Source organism: Dermacentor variabilis, chromosome 9, assembly GCF_050947875.1.
Source record: "Dermacentor variabilis isolate Ectoservices chromosome 9, ASM5094787v1, whole genome shotgun sequence".
NCBI classification, from domain to species: Eukaryota; Metazoa; Arthropoda; class Arachnida; order Ixodida; family Ixodidae; genus Dermacentor; species Dermacentor variabilis.
Window position 1 is genome coordinate 149725693 of NC_134576.1, and position 15234 is coordinate 149740926.

The 15234-nt window shown below is 43.6% G+C and overlaps 1 protein-coding gene across 19 annotated transcripts in view; it reads left to right on the top strand.

Annotated features, from left to right (window-relative positions):
• Wnk (Wnk kinase) overlaps positions 1 to 15234 on the top strand; it is a 541117-nt gene that overhangs the window by 205751 nt on the left and 320132 nt on the right. The window lies entirely within an intron of this gene.

The following is a 15234-nucleotide window of genomic DNA, read 5'->3' on the forward strand; positions in this document are numbered from 1 at the left end:
CCATTGGTGTTTTCCAAGGAAGTCTACCCTCACCCATTGAATGCAACGTTCTGAGAACACAGTTGTAGTTTAGTACAAAAATAACATCCAACTGCTGTCAGCCCCAGGATTCTTACTATGTGCATGTCTTGAACAGTAATGCATTCATTTTTGCTAGTAAGACCTGTGCCATACTTAAAAACCTAATGAAAAAAATTGGCCTAATAAATAGTCTGTGATCATGACACATTTTGCTGTCATTTGTGACTAGGAATTTGTTGCCGCAACAAAAGTCGGCAATCTCTCCACTGCACTGTCATGAACATTTTGGCTCTTTATACCAACACTGTGTAAGTGTGTCCTAAGAAGTTAATCTCTGTTGGAAGGCACCATGTTTGAAGTTTTGTGACATTTTTGTTTTTACACCAAATTTCAAGTTTACCAAACCTGTGCCCCCTTTCTTCATAAGATCAACTTGCATTTAAGCTGTTCTAAGTAAGAAATTTTGTGCAGGGTGTGTTCAGATAAGGACAGACTAAGACAGGTCTGACTATATTTAGCTTACAGCAAAATTTTATATATCAGCTGGGGAAAATGTCTCTGTAGAAAGGAATCAACCTTTGTTCTGTAACATTTAGCACAAATATCTTGAAAAAAAATTCTTATTTCACTAAAGGTGAAAAAGAGCATTTTAACCCTTTCAGACGCTGTGTACACAATTGTGTGCAGCAAGATAGTGCATCAACAGCAAAAGCACTGACGAAAGTAATGCTATTTAAAATGTGTCGCATACATCTTCACACGCTTATGATTGGAATAGTGCTGCAATTTTGAATGACGTGGAGAATGTTTTTGCAAAATGAATGGGAAGGTGGATGGTTGGGTGTTTTTCACCGCTGTCATCATGTTGTATGCAGCGGATTCCTTCCTTTCATTGTTTTTCACAATGTCATGTACCAGGCATACTTTTGAAGTGGCTGTATAAGGGCTGTTCAGCTTTTCAAAACACGAAATAGAATATTTTGTCATATTTGATGTCCCTGTAGTGAATTCTTGCATGGAGTTCACATTCTGTAAACTTGACAAAACTCACTAAACAATTGAAAATTCTTATTCTTTTCTGCAGCTGTACACTTTCTGTGACACTGAATAAGCAAGAAAGTGGTAAAAGCAAGTTTTCAGCCAAAGGGATAAAGTGACGTTTGAAAGGGTTAAGGACTTGCAGGTTTTATAAATGTGAAGGCCCATCACTCTCACATTAACGCATTGTACCTTGCCAAAATTTTGTTTGTAGATTTACACAACTGGCACCATTGGTGAACAGGGAGTTGAATTTGTGTCACCCACAATATATTCTTGAAGAATTGCTAAACTTCGATTTTCGTGCAACTGCTTCTGACTGACACCAAGGCTCGAGGTTTTTTTTTTGGCCATTTTAGCTAAGGTGATGAAGCTGAAAATTATTTCTGACGAACCTTCAAAAGGTTTCTCGCAAACTAAAAGAAAATATGCAACTACACCACATATTTATTTCGTTGTAAGATCCCAGAACTGCCAAAATTGCAAACATTTTGAGAATTGGAACGTTTTAGAGACATTTTAAGTAATAATTATGGCCGATATTTATTAAAATTTTATAGAATCCCCACCCAGGACTGGTATATCTAGCACTGTAAAAACATACATGTTGCATTATTTTATTTAAAGTTTTGGAATATTGAGCCTATTTTAAGACCCATGTATGGTCATGTTTATCACTGTTTACCGTTGTTTATTTGTTTACATCAGAAAGATGTGGGATGGCCCAAGCAATAAGTGACAAAGTTGCTTGAAGGAAACCTGAGCTCTCTTTGTGCTTGGTACACAGCAAACGCAAATGCTCAAATATGTCGGCATAACAAAAAATGTGTACAGAACTAAGCATGCAAAAGACGTTAAAAAAAATACATTCTTGCAACACTGATCCTACAATATTCATCAATAGTTTAATACATATTCTGTATGAAATACACACAATATATATATATATATATATATATATATATATATATATATATATATATATATATATATATATATATATATATATGTATATATACGAGGTGTGACACAAAAGGAACGGCACTAAGTGTGTGGCTTGAAAAAAGAGTGGAGTTGGCGACAACTGTTTTTCTGACGTTATCCCACACACCTCGTCTATTCATGGGTCCAGTTTTGACGGAACCGACCACGCCAGTTGGGAGTGCTGCGTCATTGAGTGAACACGTGCAACTGCATTCTGCCGGAAGAATGCCTGATGTAAAAATTGAACAGCGAATCAACATCAAGTTTCTTGTGAAACTTAAGTAATCAGCCACGGAAACATTTCGAATGTTAACTGAAGCTTATGGAGATGAAACTTTGTCTCTTGCACGTGTGTTTCAATGGCATAAGCGGTTTTCAGGGGGAAGCGACAGTGTGGAAGGTAATGAACGTGCTGGGCGCCCAAGGTCAGCATTTACAGACCAAAACGTTGCCAAAGTTCGTGATGTGATCCATGGGGACCGAAGATTAAGTGTTTGTGCAGTGGCGGAGTTGGTTAACTTGGATAGGGAAGCTGTTCGACGCATTACACATGAGGAAGATTTGCGCAAAGGTTGTTCCAAAAGTTCTGTCTGATGACAAAAAACAGTGCCGTATAGACGTGTGTGTGGACATGTTAGAATGCATAGCAAACAAGCCAAATTTGTTATCTGTTGTAACATGTGATGAGACATGGATTTTTACCTATGACCCAGAAACTGAGCGCCAGTCAATGCAGTGGAAGTCTCCAGGATCCCCAAGACCCAAAAAAGCATGCATGTCAAAATCAAAATTCAAGGCAATGTTAATTGTCTTCTTCGACATTAATGGAATTGTAATGATTGAGTGGGTTCCCAGTGGTCAGACTGTTAATCAACACTACTACTACATTGAAGTACTAAAACGACCTCGTGAAAAAATTATGAAAAAAAAAGGTCACAGTTGTGGAGTGATGGATGACTGTTGCACCAGGACAATGCACACACTCACACGGCCATATCTGTCAAGCAGTTTCTGACCAGCAAAAACATTACTGTGATTAGGCATCCTCCTTATTCACGTGATTTGACTCCATGCGACTTCTTTTTTTATTTCCTAAAGTTAACCCTTGTTTAAAGGGAACCAATTTTACCTCAGTTGAAGAGGTTCAATCAAAAATGGAGAATCTCCTGAAGGCCCTTCCAAAAACCTTGCTCCAGAACTGTTACCAGCAATGGCAGCACCGAATGCAGAAGTGTATGAATGCTGAAGGGGACTACTTTGAACGTGATAATGTCACAGAGAACTGATTCTGTAAATACAATAATTTATTAGACCAGTGTCACACCTCGTGCGTATATATATATATTCGTACATAAATATTTGTAGACTGAAATTTGAAAAGCACAAAAATAATAAATGGTGTTTAATATCTCGTATGCTGCAATATTCTACAACAATATTGTCGGCTCTTAGTGCTTCAGAAGTAGTGTTGGAGCATAGTGGATCATTTGTCTACCAATTTCAGTGATGCCACCGCTGTGTCAATTGCGCCAAACTGCACTGAGAGGCGAACTCTGCTAGATCTTGCTACATTTCAGCAAAATATGAGAAATCTTCGTTCTTACTGTGCCGAAAGGGTTGCTCGGGCTTTCAAACACGGAACTAAGTCCTCAAGCGTTGTTTCTCTGCACCATCGAAAGCGGCACCAGTGGCTGCGCTAGCACCAAGCCAAATCTCTCTCTCCACTTAAGCATGGATCGTACTGCTGTTTTTTTCCGTGGACTGTTGTCTACTTTCAATACCTTCCACGCCACTGTTGCCCCGTTGCGTAGGCAACCGGACAGCATCATTTTTCAGGTGGCAGCGAATGATTGCGGTGGTGCCGAGCCAGACCCCGTGCTCCTTTGCTGAATGGCCAGTGTAAAATGATGGCCAACGTTCAAACGCCGTACTGTGTTTTGCGCAATTTTTCGAACGCAGCATGCACGATTTCGCATACATGGGGAACAAGGCTGTCGCCATTTAATTTTTTTGCCTATCCTCCACTTTCATTGTTGAGACGATTTCATATCTTTGAAAATGCTGCACGGCTGCTACTAATCTTTGGTTGACTATGCACCAAACAGCAACTTTCACCACTAGATACTGAGGAAGTCCGTTGCGTAGGCAACCGGACAGCATCATTTTTCAGGTGGCAGCGAATGATTGCGGTGGTGCCGAGCCAGACCCCGTGCACCTTTGCTGAATGGCCAGTGTAAAATGATGGCCAACGTTCAAACGCCGTACTGTGTTTTGCGCAATTTTTCGAGCACAGCATGCACGATTTCGCATACATGGGGAACAAGGCTGTCGCCATTCAATTTGTTGCCTATCCTCCACTTTCATTGTTGAGACGATTTCATATCTTTGAAAATGCTGCACGGCTGCTACTAATCTTTGGTTGACTATGCACCAAACAGCAACTTTCACCACTAGATACTGAGGAAGTGGCGTTGGTTAGGCCTAGCTGCATCATACGAGCATGACAAAAATTCCCTGCAAGCCGAAGTTTGCACAGTCAAAAGCTGTGCTCAGGTATCTGCACTTCGTAACGGCGCGTGATACGCATCGAGCGCAAGCAAAACGACCCCTCACCCGCCATTGTTGCTTAGTGGCTGTGGCGTTACGCTGTTAAGATTGAAATGAAATGAAATTATGGGGTTTTACGTGCGAAAACTACTCTGATTATGAGGCACACCGTAGTGGAGGACTCCGGAAATTTCGACCACCTGGGGTTCTTTAACGTGCACCTAAATTTAAGAACACGGGTGTTTTCGCATTTCGCCCCCATCGAAATGCGGCCGCCGTAGGCCGGGATTCGATCCCGCGATTTTAAGTTTGAGGTCGCTGGATTGAATCCTGGCCACAGCACCTGTGTTTCAAATGGAGACGAAATGAAGTGACGGCCGTGCATCATACTTGGGGTGCACATTGAGAAACCCCAGGCGGTCAGAAATAATCCGAAGCTGTGGCATGCCTCATAATCAATGTCATGGTTTTGGCACGTAAATCACCAGAATTTATTTATTTAAATGGCCGCTCGGGGCCTAACGTTGCGGTTCTTTAAATTGATAGTATAGGTATATCAATCAAGTACAGCAAATGGCAAAATGAGATAAATACTTCTGGTGTGGTAAAAAGCAACAAAATTAATTCTACTGCTAGAAGTTCATGATATTCTACTGCCTGATTATGCGGACTATTTGAATTGAGGTAGCGAACCAGCGACAATAATTTTTTTTTTTGCTTTCGCATGGCTTGCCCACAGTAAAAGCTCCATATACATAGTTTGCAATCGCTTTCATAAATCTGCGCTGAAAATCAACTTTACTGAGGGCATTTTTGGCTTCTCCAAAAGTTGCTGTGAAATGGCATGGGCCAGTAGCATCATTGCAATTTCCATCCCTCAATATGGTATACACCAAAATCCTTGGTTTCTCGAAGTATAACTGCCTACGTTAGCCTTAGGTTAGCAAGACCTATTAATGTGTGTCGTTTCTGATGCACATACCTTTTGTATTTAACAAGTAATACCTAATAGCAAGAGTTTAAATGCTGGTATGATGTTAAAACTTGTGAACAGCTTTTGCATGTGAGCATGGTAATCTACATTTGCAATGTATTGAAGTGCTTTTTTTCTGTAACAGATATATCTTGCGAATGTTCCTACCTGTAGATGTCCCCAAACCAAAAAACAAAAATTTTTATAGGACAAAAAGAGTGTTATAAATAATTAGCTTGAATTTTGCAAGTGCGCTGACTCATTTGGTTACTTGTGACTGAACATAATCAAACTGAGAATACCAGATCATGTTTTTATGAAAAATAAGACCAAGAATTTCTATTGTATCAACAAACTCGACAGCAAAACAACCAAGGCACAACTTCAAATTTGTTTGACTTCATTTTTACGAAAATGAAAGAGAACAGCTTTTGTTTTCGCTGAATTTATCGTTAATGAATTTGACTTGCTCCATGTGTGCAATGTTTTATTAACTCGAGCTGTCAGACTCGCTAGGTTAGTGCTCGTAAAGAAGACTAGTGCCATTGGCATAGATCACGTAAGTGTTCAAATCACTGATTGAGGTAATATCATTGATACATAAAATGAATAAAAGAGGCCCAAAATACTACAAGAACTCCTGTTTGTTCACACTGACAGCAGTACAAGAGAAGTAAATCGATGAAAGCTAGTGGCTGTGTTAGTTCTGTAGCCTTATCTTCCTGTAGCCTTATCTTCCAAAGAAATGGGCTTGTTAAATAGGGCTGAACAACGGAGATGATAATATTTGCAACCACGAGGAGCCTCGCTCAAACGTCGCTGAGGTCGATGGCCGCACCCTGGATCGCTAGCGCCACGGACTTGACTGAACCTCCATGGCTCCCGTCGCCAGTGCGATGCTGACGCTACAACCATCTTGGCCCAGAGCCACATCGATAATGCCAGCTCAGCGCTGTTTCTCCCTCGATCGCAGCTCAGGTCAGGCGCCTCGAAGGCTCATGCCGTTCAGGCCAATACGGGCACATCGTCCTCTTCTTCCTTTCTGTGCCGCATGCCTCTTACGTATGACGAGGCAATGGTTATGAATGAGAAGTGCTCTTTATTGATAATGAGCTTGCGCAATGTGTGGCTCCAAAAGCAGACATGTTTTTCCAATAAATGCAGTTGCAAGTTCAGTGCTGCGTGCGTCCCCATTCTCCTTCTGTGGCTTGTGTTGGTAGCACTGTTCTTAAGTTATACATACACCATATTTATTCGGTTCTAACGTGCCCTCAATTGTAACGCTCACCTCTTTTGCGTGACCAAAAGGACCGCCCTTGATTGTAACATACGACCGTTTGCCGTGATCTAAACCAAGAAAAGTTCTTTGCAGTACCGTGCACCTCATTATTTGATACAGCTATACAACTTTCTCTCATTTGGAAAAGTAAAGCTTTGCTCAATACGCTAAAGTTGCTATAAAAGGAAAAAGTTGCAGTTTCACACAGAAGGCAAAGCATAAATTGAGATAACAAATTAGTCGAAAGGTGTAATAGAAGTAAGGATAGTAGTTTAATGGCTTGAAACATTCGCTTACTAACTAAATTAATAAGCATGGTGTCACGTGGCCAGAAGCAAACACAAACACATCTCACTCATTAACTGCAAAAACTCTTTATCAAAAGGCTGGAGTGAGCAAGTGCGGTAGCAGGAGCGAGCGAATTGACCTTTGTGCAGCCACTTGCTTCAGTGCAAACTAAGCGACGAGAAAACAGTGTGGTGCGCCTAGATGCGTCTCCATTGCAGATCGCTTTCAAGATAGGGGCCGCACCGTATGCAGCAGCTACCGAAGTAGAATGCCTTTCCTGTTTGCGCCACCCCTGCACGCAAGTTTCGGGAACCTCGAAGGCCCAAGATATGGCCCGATTTCAGTCCGTCTCTGCACACATGATCACTTTTCTTTTACAGTCGAACCCTGCTATATCGAACTCGCAAAAAACGCCTATCAGTTCGATATAGAGCATAATTCGACATAAGCCTGCTAAATAATTGGATGTCATAAAAGCACATACCATTTATAAAATTACTTTATTGATAAAACTAGCTTAGTTTCGCACAAAATAGTCCTGTATTTTCTTCTGCTTGGGCAATTTCGCTGCCTGCGACGCATGCACTTTTCCACATTGTCTAAGGAGTCGGAGCAGCTGAGGCCACAACTTTCCGCATTTGCGTAGAAGCACCGGACTAGTGCGAGTGCACCAATCACTTCGGAGGATGTGGGCCAAGGACCGTCGTTGCTTTCCTCATTGTGCCTACTTTCACTTGTGCTCGGTACGATGTTGGCAATGTAGTCTTCGTTTTCGGGCTCTCCTGTGGTCGTGACACCATCATTTGTGCTCACAAGCTCGTCCACCGTTGATTCGTCAACAGCTTCTGGAAATTCTGACAGCTCGCTCCAAACTTCAGCAACACCAGCAACAGCTTTGTCGCATTCATCAGAATTTACAGTCATAACCGAGCATGCGGAAGTCAGCACAGCTGAAGCAATTTCGGATGAACCACTCGTACGCGGCCGTGCGCACGCATCGGACGCCATGGGCACTGAGTCACGAGTTTGGCCGCTTTAGCCCTTATCTCCCCCTTATTCTTCAAGATCGTGATGAGAGTGCTCCTCGGAATCCTGTACGCTGAGGGGACATCCGACTTCTCACCGTGTTCGACCTGATTTAGGATTTCGAGCTTCACGAGGAAAGGTCAATTCTGCCGCTTCATCACGGCAACACTGTGTGAGAAGGCCCACAAGGCGCACACACAATGAACCAGAAAAGCAGTGAGACAACTCGCACTTTCGCCATCCTTCACAATGAGGGAACAAGTGCCTCTAATTGGCTGAGCAAGCGCTGCGGGCGGGCCAGGATAATTTTTTTGCAGGGGGGTGTCAACGGCTCATCTTAGGCATTGCGGTCACGGTAGGGAGAGCGGCTGGATGAAGCCGCGCCGCCGGGTCTTCCCACCACCGCGAGGAAAAGCCAACTTCCGGGGGCACTTTCCGCCGCCTGACATTCGATATATCGGGAGTCGCTAGTATTTTTGTTCGATATAAGTGTAATTTTTGCTATATATACTTATTGTAACTATACCATGTCCAGAAATTATTCGATATATAGAATGATTCGATGTAAACGGGTTCGATATAATCGGTTTCGACTGTAATTGCGGCATCGTGCAGCTTCGCAGCCGGCACTTTCATGCTGATAGAGCAAACACGAAAAATGGGAAGACGGACAGTGTACTACCACAGAACACCTATATAATGGTACTACAGCAGCACATGGAGCAAGGTTTGGCAGCTAGGCTCGAAGCATGTACAAGGCGGCCATTTTGAAATGCCCATGGCGATACGGTAACGCAGATTCAGGGTCATACTCAATTCTAACCTCTACACAATTTTTAAATCTGTTTTATCAGAAAAAAAGTGTGCATTAGATTCGAGTAAATGCGGAATGTGTAAGCAGAGGAGATGTTATGTTAAGCACTGTGATGCAGGTTGTTTTTCTTTAATTGTTGCAGACAGTTCTTTGAGGCGGAGCCTCCGAGAACTCAATTGAGGACAAAGCTGTTTCTTCCAAAACGCTCACAACACATTTAATCCAACAAGCGAAAATGGAAACATAAAATAACCACTCAATTAAAAACTCATAACCAGAAACAAAATACAGTAAAAACTATAACAGTATCCGCAGCACTAGAGTTAGGAGCAAATTACGAGTGTGATCATGCGTGCAACAGTTTGACGCAGAGGGACTGAAATGAGGCAGCGAAAGAAGTGGGGGTTGGTCTCACCACAGTGCCGATACAGTTGAAGGATGAGCCAACGACCAGAGCAGAGCAGCTGCGCCTTAGAGAGGGGACGCAGGCAGCTTGGTGGCATGTGTAGATGGAGGTGGCGTCTTGGCCAGGCAGCAGGGTGCAAACTCTCCTTGAACTCTCCCCCTCCTCGGCCAGTGCGCATTGTTTTCCTGTCACTCTGGTTGATTTGTCTTTTCCTGATTGGCCCCTGGGAACTTCGTGCACTTTCCCGATTGGGTCATTTTCCTTTTTTTTTTTATCTTGTGCCACTTGTTCGCATGCTTGAAGCTCCTTGACCTCGTCGTCTTCCATTCAGTACTGGATTCACCTCCACATGTGCACTCTTTGTTATCCTCTTCCTTTCTTCTCCTTCCACGACACTATATTTGCGCACTTCACACATCGCAAGCACATACTTTACTGGTACAGTTTGTAGATTATCAACATGCCCTACTGTTCATCATCATCATCATCATCAGCCTAGTTACGCCCACTGCAGGGCAAAGGCCTCTCCCATACTTCTCCAACTACCCCGGTCATGTACTAATTGTGGCCATGTTGTCCCTGCAAACGTCTTAATTTCATCCGCCCACCTAACTTTCTGCTGCCCCCTGCTACGCTTCCCTTCCCTTGGAATCCAGTCCGTAACCCTTAATGACCATCGGTTATCTTCCCTCCTCATTACATGTCCTGCCCATGCCCATTTCTTTTTCTTGATTTCAACTAAGATGTCGTTTACTCGCGTTTGTTGCCTCACCCAATCTGCTCTTTTCTTATCCCTTAACGTTACACCCATCATTCTTCTTTCCATAGCTCGTTGCGTCGTCCTCAATTTCAGCAGAACCCTTTTCGTAAGCCTCCAGGTTTCTGCCCCATATGTGAGTACTGGTAACACACAGCTGTTATACACTTTCCTTTTGAGGGATAGTGGCAACCTGCTGTTCATGATTTGAGAATGCCTGCCAAACGCACCCCAGCCCATTCTTATTCTTCTGGTTATTTCAGTCTCATGATCCAGATCCGTGGTCACTACCTGCCCTAAGTAGATGTATTCCCTTACCACTTCCAGTGCTTCGCTACCTATTGTAAACTGCTGTTCTCTTCAGAGACTGTTAAACAATGCTTTAGTTTTCTGCAAATTAATTTTCAGACCCACCCTTCTGCTTTGCCTCTCCAGGTCAGTGAGCATGCATTGCAATTGGTCTCCTGAGTTACTAAGCAAGGCAATATCATCAGCGAATCGCAAGTTGCTAAGGTATTCTCCATCAACTTTTATCCCCAATTCTTCCCACTCCAGGCCTCTGAATACCTCCTGTAAACATGCTGTGAATAGCATTGGAGATATCGTATCTCCCTGTCTGATGCCTTTCTGTATAGGGATTTTGTTACTTTCTTTGTGGAGGACTACGGTGGCTGTGGAGCCGCTATAGATATCTTCCAGTATTTTTACATATGGCTCATCTACACCCTGATTCCGTAATGCCTCCATGACTGCTGAGGTTTCGACTGAATCAAACGCTTTCTCGTAATCAATGAAAGCTATATATAAGGGTTGGTTATATTCTGCACATTTCTCTATCACTTGATTGACAGTGTGAATATGGTCTATTGTTGAGTAGCCTTTACGGAATCCTGCCTGGTCCTTTGGTTGACAGAAGTCTAAGGTGTTCCTGATTCTATTTGCGATTACCTTAGTAAATACTTTGTAGGCAACGGACAGTAAGCTGATCGGTCTATAATTTTTCAAGTCTTTGGCGTCCCCTTTCTTATGGATTAGGATTATGTTAGCGTTCTTCCAAGATTCCGGTACGCTCGAGGTTATGAGGCATTGCGTATACAGGGTGGCCAGTTTCTCTAGAACAATCTGACCACCATCTTTCAACAAATCTGCTGTTACCTGATCCTCCCCAGCTGCCTTCCCCCTTTGCATAGCTCCTAAGGCTTTCTTAACTTCTTCTGGCGTTACCTGTGGGATTTCGAATTCCTCTAGGCCATTCTCTCTTCCACTATCGTCGTGGGTACCACTGGTACTGTATAAATCTCTATAGAACTCCTCAGCCACTTGAACTATCTCATCCATATTAGTAACGATATTGCCGGCTTTGTCTCTTAGCGCACACGTCTGATTCTTGCCTATTCCTAGTTTCTTCTTCACTGTTTTTAGGCTTCCTCCGTTCCTGAGAGCCTGTTCAATTCTATCCATATTATAGTTTCTGATGTCCGCTGTCTTACGCTTGTTGATTAACTTAGAAAGTTCTGCCAGTTCTATTCTAGCTGTAGGGTTAGAGGCTTTCATACCTTGGCGTTTCTTGATCAGATCTTTCGTCTCCTGCGATAGCTTACTGGTTTCCTGTATAACGGCTTTACCACCGACTTCTATTGCGCACTCCTTAATGATGCCCATGAGATTGTCGTTCATTGCTGCAACACTAAGGTCCTCTTCCTGAGTTAAAGCCGAGTACCTGTTCTGTAGCTTGATCCGGAATTCCTCTAGTTTCCCTCTTACCGCTAACTCATTGATTGGCTTCTTGTGTACCAGTTTCTTCCGTTCCCTCCTCAAGTCTAGGCTAATTCGAGTTCTTACCATTCTATGGTCACTGCAGCGTACCTTGCCGAGCACGTCTACATCTTGTATGATGCCAGGGTTCGCGCAGAGTATGAAGTCGATTTCATTTCTAGTCTCACCATTCGGGCTCCTCCACGTCCACTTTCGTCTAACCCGCTTGCGGAAAAAGGTGTTCATTATCCGCATATTATTCTGCTCTGCAAACTCTACTAATAATTCTCCTCTGCTATTCCTAGAGCCTATGCCATATTCCCCCACTGACTTGTCTCCAGCCTGCTTCTTGCCTACCCTGGCATTGAAGTCGCCCATCAGTATAGTGTATTTTGTTTTGACTTTACCCATCGCCGATTCCACGTCTTCATAAAACCTTTAGACTTCCTGGTCATCATGACTGCATGTAGGGGCATAGACTTGTACCACCTTCAATTTGTACCTCTTATTAAGCTTCACAACAAGACCTGCCACCCTCTCGTTAATGCTATATAATTCCTGTATGTTACCAGCTATTTCCTTATTAATCAGGAATCCGAATCCTAGTTCTCGTCTCTCTGCTAAGCCCCGGTAACACAGTACATGCCCGCTTTTTAGCACTGTATATGCTTCTTTTGTCCTCCTAACCTCACTGAGCCCTATTATATCCCATTTACTACCCTCTAATTCCTCCAATAACACTGCTAGACTCGCCTTGCTAGATAGCGTTCTAACGTTAAACGTTGCCAGGTTCAGATTCCAATGGCGGCCTGTCCGGAGCCAGGTATTCTTAGCACCCTCTGCAGCGTCACAGATCTGACCGCCGCCGTGGTCAGTTGCTTCGCAGCTGCTGGGGACTGAGGGCCGGGGTTTGATTGTTGTATTCATATAGGAGGTTGTGGCCAAGTACTGCACCAGGGTGGCCAATCCTGCTCTGGTGAGAGAGTGCGTTACCAGTTCTGGTCACCGGGATCAGGCCGCACTCCAGGCCTGTTTGTGCAATTTTCTCAACACAAGTTTTTTTTTTGTATTTTCCGGTGGAGAATTGCGCTGCACCGGGATTTGAATCACAGTCCTTTTGCACTGGAGATGGATACTCTACCGTCCCCGCAGGAGTTAAATTAAAAATTGGATTATGGGGTTTTGCGTGACAAAACCACTTTCTGATTATGCACGCCTTAGTGGAGGACTCCGAAAATTTCGACCACCTGGGGTTCTTTAACGTGCACCAAATTCTAAGTACACGGGTGTTTTCGCATTTCGCCCCCATCGAAATGCGGCCGCCGTGGCCGGGGTCCGATCCCGCGACCTCGTGCTCAGCAGTCTAACACCATGACCACTGAGCAACCACGGCGTGTCCCGCAGGAGTTGTACGCCTCATTTAACCTACAGTGGTGCCCAATTTGATCAGTCAAGGTGGGCCAATCTGAGCTCGGTTATACCGCATGGATGGCACTCGCCTAGAGAACCTGGTATTTATGACCTGCACATGTGTGGCCACACATAATTGAGGATATATAATTTCTTTTTTAGGAGGGTTTCCGTACAGTGATAAAATGAAGGAAAAGACATTAAAAAGAAAGGAAAAAAAGGGGAAAAAAAGGGGAAAAAAAAGGAACATAACTTGTGATTTGAACTCGTGATCCTTCAATGTTGCCCGGAAAGGTAGCTCAGTCGGTTGGTTCGTCAAGCCAGCGGTTACTTTCAAGCGCCATAGCTCCTGCTCCGAGCCTCATACTTAAGTGGAAAGGGGCTGGTGTTGTCCGCGACAGTCGATTTTTGCTGATTCTGAGTGGTTGGAAGGCATAATTTCTTGGAAAAATGGCCGCCAGAGGAGCAGCGTGAACTCGAGCGGCATTAGAGACTAGGAAAACTGCCTTACAATATTTAGACTTGAGGGAAGCTTCGTTAACAAACTATAACACGGCAATCAGCACTCGAATACGACGAGAGAAATTATTGAGACGTGGAAAATTCCCTTGAAATAAATCTGGTTTGCGAGACAAATGCTTGTATGTATTGAATCTCTTAAAAAATGAGGGGGGAAATATGCGCTCACCGAGAGGGCATCGTCAGCACGAGACCACCACCAGGCACCTTACGGGGATGTGGAGAGCTTCGCGGCCGGAACGAAGCCTCCCCTCTCCGCCGGCCAGGCGTGGAAAACGCGCTTTCCGATCGCTCAAGGTTGCGCAGGAATAGTATAGCTCTAGCGTCTAGGAAAAGCTTTAACAGGTGCGAGGGCGGCACGCATTGCGTGGGAAGCTAGCCGCCGGAATAGCTATCTTCGAGAGCTATTCTATATTATATTATATTATACTTCGAGAGCTATGACTGATGCTTTTCTATATATATGTATTCATCTCATCTATGCGATCACATGCGCGCGCTGTTTCTTTGTCTCTGCGTGTAGTAGTTAAGAGAGCCAGTTTAAGGGCGGAGAAGAGGGAAGGAAAGGAAAGCAAACTTGCAGCGCCGTGGTTTTAAAGCACAACCGTGGTAGAGAAACGGAAAGGCGATATAAGCATGCGTGTCCATGATACGCACACGACAAACTGCCTTACAATATTTAGACTTGAGGGGAAGCTTCGTTAACAAACTATAACACGGCAATCAGCACTCGAATATAATTATAACCCTAATAATAAATGTAAATATTCATCTCATCTATAGGATCTAAAGCGCGCACTGTTTCTTGTCTCTGCGTGTAGTAGTTAAGAGAGCCAGTTTAAAGGCGGAGAAGAGGGAAGGAAAGCAAACTTACAGCGCCGTGGTTTTAAAGCACAACCGTGGTAGAGAAACGGAAAGGCGATATAAGCATGCGTGGCCATGATACGCACACGACAAACTGCCTTACAATATTTAGACTTGAGGGGTAGTTTCGTTAACAAACTATAACACGGCAATCAGCACTCGAATATAATTATAACCCTAATAATAATTGTAAATATTCATCTCATCTATAGGATCTAAAGCGCGCGCTGTTTCTTGCCTCTGCGTGTAGTAGTTAAGAGAGCCAGTTCAGTGAAGTGTAAATGTCCCATATTTCAGTTTGAGTAAAAAAGCACTGACAACTCATCTTCTTTGTGTCCCGTTGAATGAATGTTTGAATGGAAGCAAGTTAGAAGATTGTTTTGGTGGCTATTATGTAAATAATTTTTGCACCGAAGGAACCACAAACGCACATGCAAATGGTAGCAATCCCTATTTTATCAACGTCCTGCGCAGTACATGTGTGTTTACTATGGATCAAGAGTCATCCTTTCGAAGCAAGACCCTTTCTACTGTTCGTCCAGACAAAACATCA